Source organism: Vanellus vanellus (assembly GCF_965231255.1).
Source record: "Vanellus vanellus genome assembly, chromosome: 12".
Classification (NCBI taxonomy): domain Eukaryota; kingdom Metazoa; phylum Chordata; class Aves; order Charadriiformes; family Charadriidae; genus Vanellus; species Vanellus vanellus.
In genome coordinates, this window is record NC_138917.1 from 15,737,180 (window position 1) to 15,753,832 (window position 16,653).

The following is a 16,653-nucleotide window of genomic DNA, read 5'->3' on the forward strand; positions in this document are numbered from 1 at the left end:
AATGTTAGACACAGTTAGGTACAGATGTGACTTTGGCAGTTTCCTTCCTTTCCCTTCTGCTGTCTTTGAAACAAGTCTACAACAAGCAAAAATGAGCAATGAAGTATTGCTGCTCTCTATTTTGTTTTATTTACTAGTGCTGCTGCATCTGGACAGACATTGATTGCTGTTTCACCTGAACGGGCCCAAACAGGGTCCATCATTAGGAAACAGAGACATTTCCACCTTCACATTGCAAACATTACATTCCAAGAGCGTGAAGGACAGTTCTGGAGGACAACACATTAGTCTATGATGCAAAAGAAAGTAAAAATATGTGTAATTTAGGCTCCAACATTTGGAGCTTAGGGTCACAGCCCAGGCTGTTCAGTAATGTATTAAATGGCAGACAGTGTATCTAACAATTCGACTAAGCAAACCATAAGGCTATGCTCAAAATGCATTGCTCTCTGTTTGCAAATGACTTATTCAACTAAGTAAAAAAAATACAAACCAAACAACAAAAAAACCAAACCTCCAAACCTAAGAAGGATTTATTTTAGTAGGTTCAATAGTTTAGATGTTGTTTACCTTAGAGATGAACATGTACGGAGTCCTTGTGCAGATAATTAAGAATTTTTCTGTGTCCCTCTATCACTGATGGTAAACAGAGACCATGACTGCAAAAAGACAAAACAAAAACTTTTCACTTTTTTCTTACTTTCTATTCGAATTCAACAGTCAAAATACTGTCCTTTTAAACAGTTTAACCAATACTAGAATGGGTTAAAAAACAGGGGGTGTGGGGTAGTAATGGAAATATTGTTTATATTTTTTTCTCCGCCAACAGCCAAAACTTTCACATTTTATTTCCAAATCCATAAATTTTTTACCAGCTTTGCTCACCAAAAAAACCCCCACAAACGCAACCTTAAAAGCAAGACAGGCTCATGCCACTGAGAAGTCTTAAAGACTAGGTGACTATTAAGAAACCAGAGCTTTCTTTAGAAGTAATCAGAAAGACCGCGTATAGACAAACACTTGAGAAGCATAGCCTATAGCAAAAATAACATCTCATATCTTTTAAGCTTTGCATCTAATACTGTTTTATATCCTTAAGAGCTACAAATGAAGTTGTTGATTATCATCAATATCATCACAATACCAGTGTGGTCTTAATCGGTCCTCACAATAGCACATGTCTAATTTCCAAGTGTGGGTTCATTAATGGAACAGAAAGATCCCAACTTGTTCAGACCATTCAAATCATGCTTTAAAGCGGCATGCCTATGTGGTGGTTGTGCTACGTCAGGACTCCTCTAATTAGAGCTTTGCAAATGGGGCTCCTTGTTATTCTCCAATGAGCTGCTTCTGTAAGCTACTGCCTGTGTGTATGTGCAAGGTCACAGCAACAGCTACTTGTCTCCTTTGAGCAAAGCTTGTTCCAGTGATCAAGCTTGCTTGGAAACTCCCAAGCCCATTAAAGCACGCCAGCAACTCAAGCGGCCAGCCAGTTCTTCAAAGGAATCTCCCAGCTCTTGGCATTACTTCTATCCTTTGTCCAGGGACAGAACGTTTGTTTCTTGAAACGGGAGCAACCAGCGTTAACTCGGCAGCCAAACCAGGTCGCGCTGCCTGGACTCCTTCCTGGCACCTCTGCTGCCTGCTTCCACGCCAAGGCTCATCTGGTCCCTGCATGAGGCTTTCCAAAACCAAACTCCTTTCTGGCCTCTCCCCAAAGCTCCACTTACTCCTAAGCCTTTCCTGACCACTGGGACACCAATAAGGCAGCAGAAATGAGACTCAGACTACCTCTCCACCTCTCTTAAAGGGAGGTAACATCTGCTGCCACTTGATATCAGCATGCAGGTTTAGCACTATCCTGTGTTTTCTGCCATGGTTTTTGCCATTTCATAAATATTCACATGTATTTTATTTGTGGATTTTGGTTAATTTGTAAAATTTGAGGTGAAGTTATTTTACTTTTTCCTTCCTCAGGCTCTGTGGAAGGCATCTGTGCCATTCTGCTTGTGTGAGCACTGACAAATCCAACCCCCGAGAGACAACTAATTAGTCACAGGGAGGCTTAAGTCTCATTCCTAAGGAAGGAGGTAATGTCATGGTGGCAAAACCTGTCACCTTTGCCTGACCAACCTGAAGAGAGAAAGACTGCTACCACACAGTCCAATCCATTTGTGTGACAGGGGAAAGGATACCGACTTATCCAGGGTGGAAAATGTAATAAACTAAAAATATTCAAAGAGAAATCATCTCCAAGCAGTGCTAACATTTTCACAGGCAGCTCTCTCTTCCAGTGCCACAAACGAATCAGAGTATCAGCAACTAAGTGATGGGCAGTTATTTAATGAGTTAATCTCATTAGGATATTTGAACTCTCAGAAGAGGCTCAAACCATTAGCTACATGAGAGCTTTGAAATAAGCCTTTCAAAAGGACTATAAGAATATATTAAAAAGTGGTTAATACGCTGTGTACTTTACCAGGGTTCCCCTCTGGACCAGGCTGTCTGGCAGGAGGAGGAGCACAAGGTCTTTACTGGTGAGCTCCTCCACAAGCCCTGCAGTCATGTAGCTAATGGGCCCCACTCACCCCTACTGGTAACATCACTACCAGTTTGGATTCCTGTTGTTTCTAAGGTTAACTTTGCTATTGTGTGCAATTTCACCTTGCTTCCCAATTTTTAATCCTATGGCTTTACCTGATCAGGATAGTTAAACCTGGACTAGTCTTACTTTGCATATAAGACACCCCTCACCCACCCCCCCCCAATAATAGTTTTAACTTAAACGTTACTTAACCTCACATTCTCCACAGTGATGGTATCCCCTCTATTCCTTTCTTTTTTCTAACTTGAATTTAATTAACATAAACGTAGATTGTGATTAACTAAATGAAGAAGAACAGCAGAGTTTCATCTAGAACAACATCATGTCATTACTTTGGTTTCAGTGGAATACCACAGCTTACACCTCTGGAATTTACATTGAGTAACTGGTTTCTGCTCTTTATATTTACTTATATTAGCTTCAGTAGAATTATTCACATCAATAAAGTGAACAGTATTTGACCCTATAACGTTAAATGAAAGGCATTAATAGAAAAACCTAGAGAATATCTTCCAGCAATAATTAGAGCTCAGGGCAGAATAATTTTTTCTATCGTCATAAATCACAATGGAATGTGGCTACCTAATGTCTGATTATTCAGATCTGCTCTATTAAAGCAGTCAAGAAATGTCCACCACTTAATTGCTAATGCTAATTGCATTTATTCTATGGTTTAAAAGCAGTGATATGAAAGCTTCATATTGTTTAGAGTATTGTAAAATGTAACTGTTAAGTAATGCATTTTCAAGAGTTTAAGGAACATTATTAAAGCTCATTTCCGTGCTGCAGCTGCAGGAGTTGGAATTATGAAAGTGAAGAAGCTGTAAAACTGAAAAGGTCAGGAATGACATTCATCTATTCCAGCTGTCAAATCAAGGGAATGTTAACAAAACTAGTCTCTGGTAGAAAAGCTAATTGTCTACTCGTATTTTGGCTGCCCCAATACACGTACTCTACTGTGGCTAATCTATAGGAAAGACCACACTGGAACACCCACCACATAATTTTTTGAACAGGCCTCTTGTAAATGAATGAACCTCATCTCCCTAAATAAGCGAGCTCTAATGATTCTATAAGCCCAATTAATTAGTCCACCCAGCAGCCAAATGTTTCAAGTCAGTGTTTAAAGCAAACAGTATGTGAATGAAGTTCATATACTCCTGGAAGCAGAGTTAGTTTTCAGAGTGCTGAGAGTATCGGGAAAACTTTAAATTTTACTCTAACGTTGTATTCTTGCAAGGAGCATTTCTAAAATGTCTCATACCAAGGCACGTTAACATATAACAACATATAGAAAAATTCCTGTCACAGACCAGATCTTTTGTAGATGTCCTGGATTTAATGATCCTACAGTGTGAAGGACCTTCTCTTCAACAGTCCATTCCCAGGAGGCGAGACAGTGCACACGTAACACACCTGCACACAGATCATCGGTGCAGACTGAGTCTAGGACCTTTGTTATTGAGTGACCGACCCCGGCCACGTGCAGGGAGAGCCCTCAGCAAGGAATAGTGAGAGACTTGTGCTTTTTATGATGCACCAAATTCTGTCTTACACAGAGAATGACACTCCTCATTAACTGAGGCCCAAGAAAGTGGCCCCAGATCTGTAGCATGCCACACATTTAAGGGAATCCAGTGCTTAATCTACACAATTTCATTGCGAGCCCCTCTGGCTATTTTCTATCGCTCCCTGGTATTGTGTTTTCACCCTATATGCTGCAGGTGCTACTAGAGGTCTACAATTTGAACAACACATAGCCGACACTCAGTGTGAAGACTGTATTCCCATAACGCATATATATGCCACCTCAAATTTTGATTTGTCCTATGTTATGTAATACAGATGTGACAGAAACAATCCAACTTGACCTATGACAACATAATATAATGGCAGTATGTAGCTTTCTGGGTAATGTTTTAAAAATCTTTCTGTTATTTGACTTTTCTCCTATGGAAAAGTATTGCAAAAGCTAGAAGCAATACTAACAATTCATGAAATATTCAGGTGTACAGTTGCAATCCTTTAATAAATGGAAGTGACCTTCAAAACAGACATGCCAAAGATTAAGAGAACTTCTCAAAAGATGGCATTTGTCACTAATCAATGACTTGAAGAACTTACACTCTTCCTAGAAATGAATACAAAAAAGACCTTTCAGAGTTATATCATTTTAAAAGCAAATCATTCACAAAACCCACATACAAGAACATTAATGACATAACAAAACAACAGAACAAAATATCAAACAAGCAAATTGAAAGGATAAATCCCCTTGTGCCTATCAGTACCTATGTCCATATCTAGAATGCTGGAGAGCCATCCGCACATCCACCTGCTGTTCCCACGGGCTGGACGATGCTATCAGTATTAATTACATTTCTTTGATTGCGATATTGTACGTCAAAATATTTATAACACTTTACAAATGGATTTCCTTTTTCATAGTCACACAGATATCTTGGCTCTAACTGGGTCACTGTATTGGAACAGATGTAATCTCAGCAGAATACTGGGAGAAATCTGGGCTACGTTAATGACTGATCCAATTACAGTGGAAATCTCTAGAAAACCCAGATTTATTAAGAACCAGGAGACAATTACAATGTATTTCTAGGGACGACCAGATGGACAAGCCAGTCTCAAACTCTTTAAGGGAGCTGGAGCTGAACAAGCAGTGCCTATGCCATTACCTACATAGCTGGAAAAATTCCCATTCTGAGGATATGATGAAAAAGCCGGAGACTCACTGCAGACACCTGGGGGAACTGGATCTTTATACGTCCTATCTCAGGAAGCAGCAGGGCTCACGCACTGCTGTGAGGACAGGGTGACAGAGGAAAAGGTGTCCAGGAGAGAATGGCAGAGCAGGAATCAAGAAACCCCAGGCAGCTTTTTGTCCAAGCAGAGTATTTACACAAAAGAGCTCCTTATGATTTAATATCAGGTCCTCTTGAAAAGCTACGTTTTCTCTCCCGAATAGGAAATAAATGCCACCTTCCAAGTAGCAATCTGATCCCATGCTTAAGCAAACCCAGCAATCCATCACAGCTTTGCACCCAGAAAAAGAGAGTGAAAAATACTTGAGAAATCTGAGTATAAACAGCTCCTTTTACTACTCCAAAGGCAGGTAAATTTTCACAGCATCCGCTGTGATCTCGCTAACACGCTTCATCAGAGGGGCCTGCCCCTGCCTCCAGTAAAACTGCATCTATGAGTACTCCCATTAAGGTAATTTAGATCTAAGAGAATGTCTGGAGTTCAACATTTAGTTAATTAGGAACTTTGCTGAATCAAGGTCTTTTTTCAGCTAAACGTTTTACCTGAGAAGATATATTAAAATGGTAGAAAATAATATTTCTCATCTATAGAACTTCCTGCCAGCTCCAAGCTAGTAAATATTTACATTTCAGCCACTCTGATAGCTAATGTGACCTTTCTGTTATACACTTTACACCTGTGCTCTATTTTACTTTCATTGTTAACATTCTTTCTGGTCCATCTTACATTAACGAGCAGTATTTAAATATATGCAAATTTCATATTTTAGCTGGTGTTTTAGGAACATTTTTAAGGTCACCCTGTTTGATCTATCACACAGACATAGGAAATTTATGCACCATATATCCTATCTCTACTTGTTTTTTACCTACATCTGTCTTCTCTGATTGCAATTGAATGGGCTTATTTTCTATTTTAAATAAAAGATTTATGCCTTAGCTGTCAGTTTGCCTTTATTTGAAAATTTAATTTTGTTTCTAGAAATCTAGATTAACTTATTAGATTTAACTGTCCCTTGTGCACTGCTGTGATAGCAGAAGTATATTTTCCCTTGTGGATAGAGTACATAAACAAAATGCTCTCGACAAAAATAAAGAACGTTATTACTCAGACCAATACAACACAGTCAGTCCAGGATACAAAAACTGGTGTTGTCATTTTTAATAATGACAGTGAGCAGTGGGAATTGACTAATAAATATGACAACTCACAAGTCCAGGAGCCTCCAAAACCTGGGAAATGCTTTGCAGAAAAGGCACATTCCCCCACAATGTCCCCTACACTTAGGTTAGTGAATACCCTTTCATGACACAGCACCACTGGGACGCACAACTTGATCCCGTATACTCATGGATTTATTTAGATGAGGCAGAAATGAGAATCTGCCCCACTGTTTCCAGTTAGTCAGAGGCCTATTTATTGATTCAGTGTGGTATTTCACAACTTCAGTGTGACGTGTTCTTTAGCATCTCTCAGCAGTGCTAATTTCACAATATTGTTTCTCAAGCCCTGGAATTTCAGAGCTTTCCTAAAAGAATAACCAACTCATGGCAGTTGCTGCCTGTGGTCCTCGCAATCCCCCAAACAGCTGAGTTCTTGGGGGGGGAAGGGGGTTGGGGGTAGGGTGGAGGGGGGTGGGAGGGATGGAGGGTATTTGGGAAAGGGTTAATCTTTTCAAATGCATTCACACATGTTGTCTCTTTTTCTCCATTTTTCATTTCTAGAAGTACCCGGGCTTCTGACCAGTTCTGTTACTTTCTCTTCATGTTGCGACATCCATGTAGACCTGGACAGAATCTGTTTCTAATCTGCACCTCTTATAAACACTAAAATCTTACAGCTCGTGATTCTGCACTCTCAATAACATGCACTGTTTTTGCAAGGAACTAAAGCGTTCACGTATCAATAATGTTCCTAGGACCATCAAGAGGCTGCAGTACAATGATGCCGAGAACAGAGAAAGCAAAAAGCTGAAGGATAGGCATTTACTTGGCTATGTTAGCAAACCTTCAGTGACATTGTGGCAAACTGTATCCCGATTCACTTTGTTAAATACTGAACATCATAAGCAGAGGTCTTTTGAGGAGAAACAGGAATTCCTTATGCAAAGAAAACAAATGCACGTACGTGATGGCTTTGATCGCTCACAAGTCCAGAGTTGAATGGCACATGTGACTAAACTAGTAAAAAAAGAAGGCATTAAGAAAGGCAGAACAGGGCAAAGCTGAATTTGTCTGGCAGCCTTCAGTCTGTGCCACTACATGCATAAAGTGCTATCAGATCCAAGCAATCACTGCAGTAACTAGTCAATCTTGACATCAGCCCTGTGAAAACTAAGTGAAAATACCATAAAGGACAACCTCCACATACATGATACCATCAACACAAAAGTGGAGCCTTCCCAAAGTTCTTGAAAAATCTCGTCGGCTCAGAAACATTCTAAGATATGTATTTTAAACACAGTCATTAATATGAGCCTCCTCCTGTTATATCCAAGTAAAGAATACACATGCACTGTGTAATGTCACTTCCAGCACAGTATGAACACACTAGTGGAGGTAGTGGGCAGGTAACCATCCAGCAGGGACGGCTCACTCTTACCTGCTCTCTGGATAGCAGGTTCCCCTGCTGAGGGGCTTAAGTAAATTCATTCCAGCCTATCCCTTCTGCTGTGATTGCAAAAATTTATCAAGCATGTGTTATGTTAAATCTTATACCAATGACCTTTCAAAGCATCATACAAGACAGAAAATAGAAGGGTAAGACCTGCAAGGAAGTAAACTGCACTACACACAAAGGTTTCTTCATCATGCTTAAGAAGTAGAATGACTTCTACTAGAATGACAACTATTTAGTTACAGAAAGCACCTTCAAATACCATATCAATTGTACAAACCACTGTACCAACACAGATGAAATGACCGTACCTCCTCCAAAGATAGTAGCGTCACTTTGATTTAACAAGTAATTAATGAATATATAAACCCTGGACAGAACTTTAATTTATCCCAGTGCCAAGTAATTATTCATTCATTCCGCGTTTAATCCTGTTCCGATAAATGTAATGAATATTTCACCACGGCACTGCAGAATAGAACAGTACCTGTAAGCAGAGAAAGGCAGCCTTCCATTTCTGTCTCGTTATAACTCTGAAGCGATAGGCGCTGTCTACAATTGACAAGTAATCCAGAATACAGTGTTCCCCCACAGCTGTAAATTAGGGTTTATGCATAGCATACATTGTGATTGTAAGGAGGCTTTTCTTCCTCTGACCTGTTATTAACCAAACAAAACAACACAAACATGAAAAATAAGTCACCTGAACCTGGCCAACCATTCTTCTGATCTGACAGCATTTGGGAAACCAGTGCTTGCACTGATGTCTTGGTCTCTACAATGTCACTGAACATATGCCAGGGCTGTGGCTAGAGGACAAAGCATGTGCAGATTGTCTGCTTCTGTCCACAGAGAGCAGTGCTGTGAGTAAAAACAACTGGATGCAGATTTAAGTCCTAATTTTACTGCAGGAAAACATTGGCATCTTTTTTGAAAGCTTGAAGGTAATCAAGAAATGTGTTGATGTGTACAAAATTAAATTGCAGGAAACCCTGTGTTGATTTTTTTTTTTCAGGGTGACACATCTCAGGAATCCACATATTTCAGCAAAGAGTTTTGTGAGGAAGATTCTAAAACAAATCGCCTTGGGATCCTGCTGCCCAATTACTCAGAAACAGAGAGGCATCCCTTCACAGTTGTCTCCTTGCTCAGCATTCTCAGTATGACCACGAATTCTTCTCTCTAAACAAATTCTAACTATACTATTATAATTTCTTCTCATTCAAATGCAGAACTGTCGTCCGTCCCGTCCCATCCCGTCCCTCCCCCCCGCGACTGATAATGACAATTGCCCTGACAAATTTTTACAGTCCTTACAAGAAATTCAGCCTGTGGTACAAAACTTTCCCAGAGTCACGTACTGACGCTCAGGCAAAGGCAGCTGTAATTTCTCCCCTTCCTAAGATCCTATATTATGCTACTGTCCCAGCTATCATTTATCTAATTCTCCATTCTGTCCCAAATCACTAAGGAGGCAACATTCAGATGGGGCGCTCTGGTGGAGTAAGACTAAATAGAGCTACATAGAACCAGGCAGTTTTAATTTGGGGACCTGCCAGAGCTATTTGATATGCAAACTAATTTGCGCACCTGAAAACTGCTTATCTATGGTGACTGACATCTGTAACATCTAGACGGCAATTCTATCTAATTATGCTGTACAGCATTTGCACGTTTACAGAGAATTTTGATTTAGGATCATGGTTTTATCAGCTGGGATTCATTCAAAATACTTTGTTTTCCATTAGCTCCAAACATTCTAAAAATGTACCTAACTTCTCGCTACTTGAATAGAATCTAAAATTGTTATAACCTGAGTCATATCCCTTCTCAGAGCACTTCTCAATGCTAAAATAAGACCTAAGTACCTAGTAAATGCTAGTTTTAGGTTCATAAGAAACAACTGACCTGATTAGGAGCAATGGATCATTGAGGTAAGTATCCTGCTTCTGACAGCAGCCAGCACCAGAAGCTTCAAAGGACTGCTCCTGCCCACAATAAAACCTAAACAATAGGAGTTTTTATTTATTGTGTTTCTTGATTGAGTCAACAGTTCTTTTGCACAAGAGAGACCTTAACAAATGATTGTATATGCCACATCTTTAACTTGTGCTTGCAGCAGCAGATGATATTTATACCCTTGTACCAATAGTCACACGGACTTGTTGGCCAGCTGCTGCACTGTCAACTCATTTCTGAATCCCACAAGGAAACCTTCTCCATATTCATGAACACTGCATTCATTTCTAAGATCCTGGAAACTCTCACTGAATCTATGAGTTATAATCCAATTGATTTTTTTATTGCTTAAGATCAACAAAGCCTTAATTCACTGTAGAAAGAGCATCGTGTGATGTTTCATACACATACACACACACGACGTTATTACATCTTTGCTATAGCATGTGGATTTTATTTCTATTCATTCATTCTAATTATTTAAAACAGGGGAAGATTAAATTATTGATAGATGTGAATATACCTTTCTACATTAGATTTTGTGAGAATGCATTATAAAGAGCATCTATCTCTTGCAGGAAAAACGTATTTCTGCTTTATAAGAAAACCAATGTTAAATTGAAATGGTAGCTATCAGCCAAGGTTAGAGTCATTCATGCTAATATGACCTTCAATTAGTGAAGCACACGTGTCTCGAGATCCAGCCATTTTATCAGAGGCACAGTACAGGATGAGGAAATGTTGTTGTCCTCGAAAAATTCTACTTTGAGGTGACCTTCTACTTAGCCAGGCTCATTAGGCAAAACAAAAATAATATTACAGCTTCTTCCTGGGCTCTTTTTAGAAGGTTTTCACGAAACCTCAAATTACAAATAATGACTTAACCCACGGATTCATGCTAATGCATAGCAGCTTAGACAGTTAACACATTCATTCTGCGCAACTCCCCAGAGACACTGGTTTACAGTGTTTTCTTTTACTTAGTAAGAACAGCTATTGGCTTTTACTTAGAAAACACTACAAATCCACTTGGGTCCAGATTTTTGAAATAAATACCATTGCGATATCCCTAAATCAGCAATGAAGAACTCGGTGGTCCCCCTTATTTTCAACTGCATTTTCAGGGCCCATTAGTTTTTTCACTGAGGTGTCCAAATGGCAGCAAAGCTGTTCTGGAAATCTGGCTAACTTCAGTGCTTTACTAGCTGAATCATGAGACTTTCATTCTCATCCAGAAATACAGCACCTTTGATAAGGCAAACAAGTAGATATATAACATACTCCATTAGTAAGGTTCAAACAAGTTTGTGGCTGCTAAACAGATATTTAGCCAGAAAAAAAATTAATGAGATTACCATGTGGAATTTTCCCTAGTTTTTACATAAACCCTTCCAGCAACATGCTGTAGGCAACAAAAGAGTTACATACAATGCTTATTTATAAACAGTCATATTCCTATTAGAATACAAAGTTACCTATTAGAATACAAAGAATTAAATCAGAGAGAGATGCTTAAGTCCCTAAGTAGAATCAGCAAATGCAAGTAAGAGATCTTAAGGAAACAAGTGGAAGGCTGACTATTAGGAAGCAACCACCAGGGCTAAGCACAGTGCAAACTTCATGAGACTGAAGAGGGTGTTAAATCATCCTAAAACTCAGTGCTGAAAGATAGAAGAACTGCTGGAACAGTGGAGAGCTTCCCAGAAAATATCAAAGAGCTGGAGGGATGGAGGGGGATGCATAGGGAAAGACAGCCAGTATATGTTGCCATTACTTACTGAAGTTGGCTGAGGTACAACAACTTATATTGTAGTTAAGGGTTTGGCTGTGCAAACCTAATAGGTACGATGAGATAAGGGACTGATACAATTGGATCACGTTATATTCTTAGTACAGGCGAGAGAATCTAAATTAAACTTTGTCGTACAATACCTATACACTTCCCTTTAGTTTGATGGCATATTCTGAGTACCCAAATATATCCCAGTACTTTTTTTCTTTCCAAACTTGTCTTCTCTTCTGAAACTATTTCCTTTATATCCCTCTTTGGCTACGCCCATCATCATGTATGTACACACATTTCTCTACCACTCTCTCAGTCAGGTGAGGATGAAGACATTCCTGGGTCTTCCAGCAGCTCATACAGACCTTCTTAGATTTGGGGTGTTGGTTTTTAGTTTTTTGTTGTTGGGTTCATTTTGGGGTTTTGGTTTGTTTTTTTTTTTTTTTTTAGTATTATTTTTAAATTTATTTAACTAAGTCATTCGAAAACAAATACAGCAATGCCTTTTGAGCATGGCCTTATGGTGTGCTTAGTCAAATTGTTAGACATGCTGTCTGCTATTTAATAAATTTTCGAGGGGAAGTTCTTAATACTTACCACTTCCTTTTTCCCTAAGCGACATTAACTGCAATAGCCAGAGAAATGAGTCCCTAGAAATACTCTCCTTCCCCCCCTCCCCCCCCTTTTTATTAAATCCACACACTAGGCAGCCCTCAGAGCGCTTGGCAGAGGCCGGGCTCGCTGCTCGGCCGTTCCTGCAGCACCATCCCCATCTGCTGCCCCGCGCCGGCATAGCAGCCGCAAGAAAACCCGCTTTGGACAAACAACACGGGCCTCCCGTGCTTGGGCGGCAAAGCTCTCAATAACTTCGTATTTAGGCTTCATCGGAGACCTTTCCTCCAGCCTTGCCCGTACCCGCAGTCTGGTCAAACAGACTGATCCGGCGGTGTGCTCTGCAAAGCTCCCGCTGGTTTCATGCCTTAGTAATATTTACGTGACATTTTCCAGCAGAGCGGTTCTAAAATCTTGACTTTCTCAGCATTAGTGAAAAAGAATAAAGCCAACAAAGGAAAAAACTCTGATGTGATTACGATTAAGTGCAGCCATTAGAGTAAACACTAAAGCGGGAGGCTGTCAAGTTGCTCCCCAGCAACACACCCGGCACCTCTGTTGGAGCGTCCTGGGGGGCTGGGAGAGCTGAGCTCAGCGTGTGGCAGCAGACCAGGACAGCATATTAAGAAGAGTGTAGCTCTATTTCCTACAATAATATTTCTAAATCCTGTCTTCAGAGTAAAGGGATATACCATCTTCCTAAGTTCATGTTCTGTCAAGCTGCCACAATGATTTAATTTACAACCAATTAAGATCCGTACGCTGCCAATTTCACGTGCGCGTGCACACGCAGAGACTTTGCTCGCTTGCATCTGTGGGAATGGGTGTAGGCTTTTTTAAGAGGATGGTTGTTTCTCTTCACCGCTGTTTGACAGAAGACCTTCTGATGTCTTACAGAGCAGCAGTGGCCCACAGGGCCACAGCCTGAGAAATAGCCCTGCAGATGGAACTGCAGGGATCCTTCATTTATCAACTACTTGATTCATTTGATGTGGGCTGATACTTGCTCTTGGCTTTGCTCTTTTTTTTTTTTTATTTAACTTGTGTTTATAACAACATCTGTAGTAGATTCTTTTATGTACAAAACCATAAAATCATGTCTTGTATACAGGTAGTAAAAGCACTGATTTGCTAGTGCGGTGTGTTTTTCAAACTAGTTGGGTTCATTTTAGCAATGTACTTCATCAAAGCTGTATTTTGCCTGCAGCAAAACAAACTGTCAGCTGTTACAGAGGCATAATTATTTTTTATATTAAAATGTGGCTATATGACAGTTCATTGTACCCATTAAACGGCTATTCTTCAGGCTGGAATCAAAACTGCTTTCAGAGAGTATCCAGCTTGCTACTGAAATGATTTAAATAGGTTGAGTGTAACATTGTAAATATGATCAAGGCAAAAAGCCAGTCAATAAAACTGTCAGTTTTACCCTAATAAAACAGGAAGGCCTTTGCTATTTCTCTGTAGCACTTAGTTTATTGTCCAACTGTATGCAACGACTTCAGGACACCTGGCCACGTAACCAATGAGTATGAAGTTCAGAATACCAAAGGAGCCATAACTAAAATAATCAGAGGTCTAATTCTCTTTTGCCCTGAAGGCCCTGCACACAGCTCTGACATCAACAGACTGAATGGTTTTGGTGTAAAACGCATGAGATTTTAACATTCCTGGGAGCTGTCAGAACATGACAGTCTTCATGGAAAGACAATCCCATCTGAAGAACCACGTATTTTCTAGGCTAGGTCATACTGCTTATATGGTGGGGCATAAACCCAGGTAATGCAGGAATGCATTTATCTCAGCTAGGAGGTGGTAGGGCTTTGTCTTGCAGCCAAAACAAGTACCTGGTTTGAGAGTGCTTCCCCACTTCTCCTTTCCATCAGTGGTCAAAGCTGAATTAGTCTGACTGGAGGCCCTGGTCTCAGTGCAGAGGCACTACGAAAGTCCCTGCCCTTCTGCCAGTGGGGAGCAGTGCCCGCTGGCCAGCACCAACTCCCAGTGCCTGCCTTAAGCCACAGTTGGACACATCAAGAGCATCAGTGGTCCCAGCTGGGAAGAATACACAACAGTCTCAGCCAAGACAAGGTGGCTGTTACCTGTTCTGCTTTACAACAAGGTTTACCTGGTTTACCCGTAATCTAAGACAGAGGCATAAAGGATGGGCCCAAGGCTATGCCAAAACAGACAGCTTGGTCAATGCTCGGTACTGTCTGTGTGTAAGGCAATAGCATTCTTTGCTCTAGTTACCCCCCCCACAGCTCCTGCCCAGACTGAAACATCCACCAAGTTACACAACTAACCCAAATAGCTCCTTCATCCTGCAGACCCTTTTGTAAGGCCTCAGGTAGTCCTGTGCACATAGAAATCCCCTTGCTTTAGCAAACACATCAAACTCGCTTTCATTGCTACAGATTAGGGCTTTAAAATAGAGTTGACATCTGGATTTTCTGGTTTATACAACAGAGTTAAAGTTCAATAAATTGATATGAGCTTATTTCCTTCAGGGTGCAATCAAAGCGTGTGGATTTCTACAGCTGCAAGTGTACAGCTTCGGTATGACTGCAGGTACAGGAGCCGCTGTGGTAGCCAGCAGGCAGCTGATGCTAGACTAGCCCGCAAGACCACGCTGGTGGGCAATACTGGCCTATCTGTGTGTTTTCACTTCTGAAAGTGATCCCACATCCTCTGCTTTAAGCAACTTCCTCCAGGATAGTTCTAGAAAGCAATTATACATCATGATGATACCTGTCCTTGTTGGCATTCTCTCAGGACGCATTGATCCTCCCTGTCTGATGAGTCTAACACAGGGATCTGTGTTATCTCACAGAAAGGGCAGTGATGGATTTGGAAAGCCAAGAGGCTTAAGTGATCTTGTTCCCACACCTGTGCACTCAGAGGGTCAGTTTACAAGGAGGCTGGGCTAACACGGACATTGAATTTGCTGGAGAAGGAAGCCTTAACCCATTACACAGAAGAGGAAAACAAAAGAAGGACACAGTGAGTCAGGGGTAAAACCAGGAACAAATCCCAAATATCCTCCTCTCCAAGTGAGTTCTGGCTCTACTGAAACACAGAGCCATCCTCTCTCACCTACCATTTTGTTTGTGCTTGTTCAGTTGTGGAGAAATCTGTCTGATGAAATGAAACATCTCCTCCCACAAATGAGGTACTTGCTGAGTGAGAGTTCTGGCTTCACACAGTCGTCAAGGCAAATGCCTTAGGACTGCGCTGTTCGACCTGCAATGGAAAACAATTTTGCTTTTTTTCTTCCTACTGGGCATAAGTCTTCCCTGTCTCTCTGTTGTGCTAGTGAAAGCAAATTTCACTGGAAACTGAATCCATTTACAAACATTTTGACAGATTGAGACAGTTGCTCAGGAAAAAATTATTAAAGCATGCAGATAAAATATAATGTCATGTGAACAGCTGCTGCACAGACCCACAGCCTGTCTGGACTTCATTTTATTTATGCTTTTTAAAGACTATATGGGTGTCCCTGTAAAACAGAAACAAAGTGAACATTATTCCTGTTGTTGATAAACTAAAGAAAAACCTCAGATGATTAACCCTCCAAAATGAGCACTCTTGACTTTTTTTTTTTTTTAAATCTTTTTGGCAGGAAGATATACATGCAAAATTGTACCAACACTGCTCTTGTACACACTCATGCATCTCTTGCTATAGATCTCGTCAGCAACTCCCTTTGAGGCTGTCTCAGTTTCTGACTGGAACAGGTCATTATGTGTCTGCCTCAATCCATCACTTTTGAAGTATCCTGCAAAGAGATTGCCATTAGAAACCAGTGCAGCGAAACCAACTATCTTCCACCTAAAACATGACTTGCATTTTTGTATCAAATCTGATTTTTTTTCTATTCCTAATATTATATTACCTATCTATATAGTTACTTTCCTATAGGAGCAGAGATCATGCTGTACCTCCTTTTTCTCCACCAATTACTGTTATTTTAAGGCTGTGTAGAAATGTCTGCAAATAAACATTAGCTGGAAGTTCCTGATGCTTTCCCCTGACACTGTCATTGGAACATTATGACCATAAACCCCCCATGCCTATAGCAGTTGTAATCAATTTTGTTTCAAATTCTGCACACCTGAGCAGTGAAACACTCAAATTGTTTCAAATACCAGGATCAGTCTATAAGCAAAGGGCAACAAATTTCAGATGCAGCTGTTGCACTGAGTGACATGAACGGACAAACTGCTTCTCCATAAATGCCAGCATTTACTATATCCTCTCTTGCCCAGGCTCTATATAGAGTAGTAACAATCTGCAC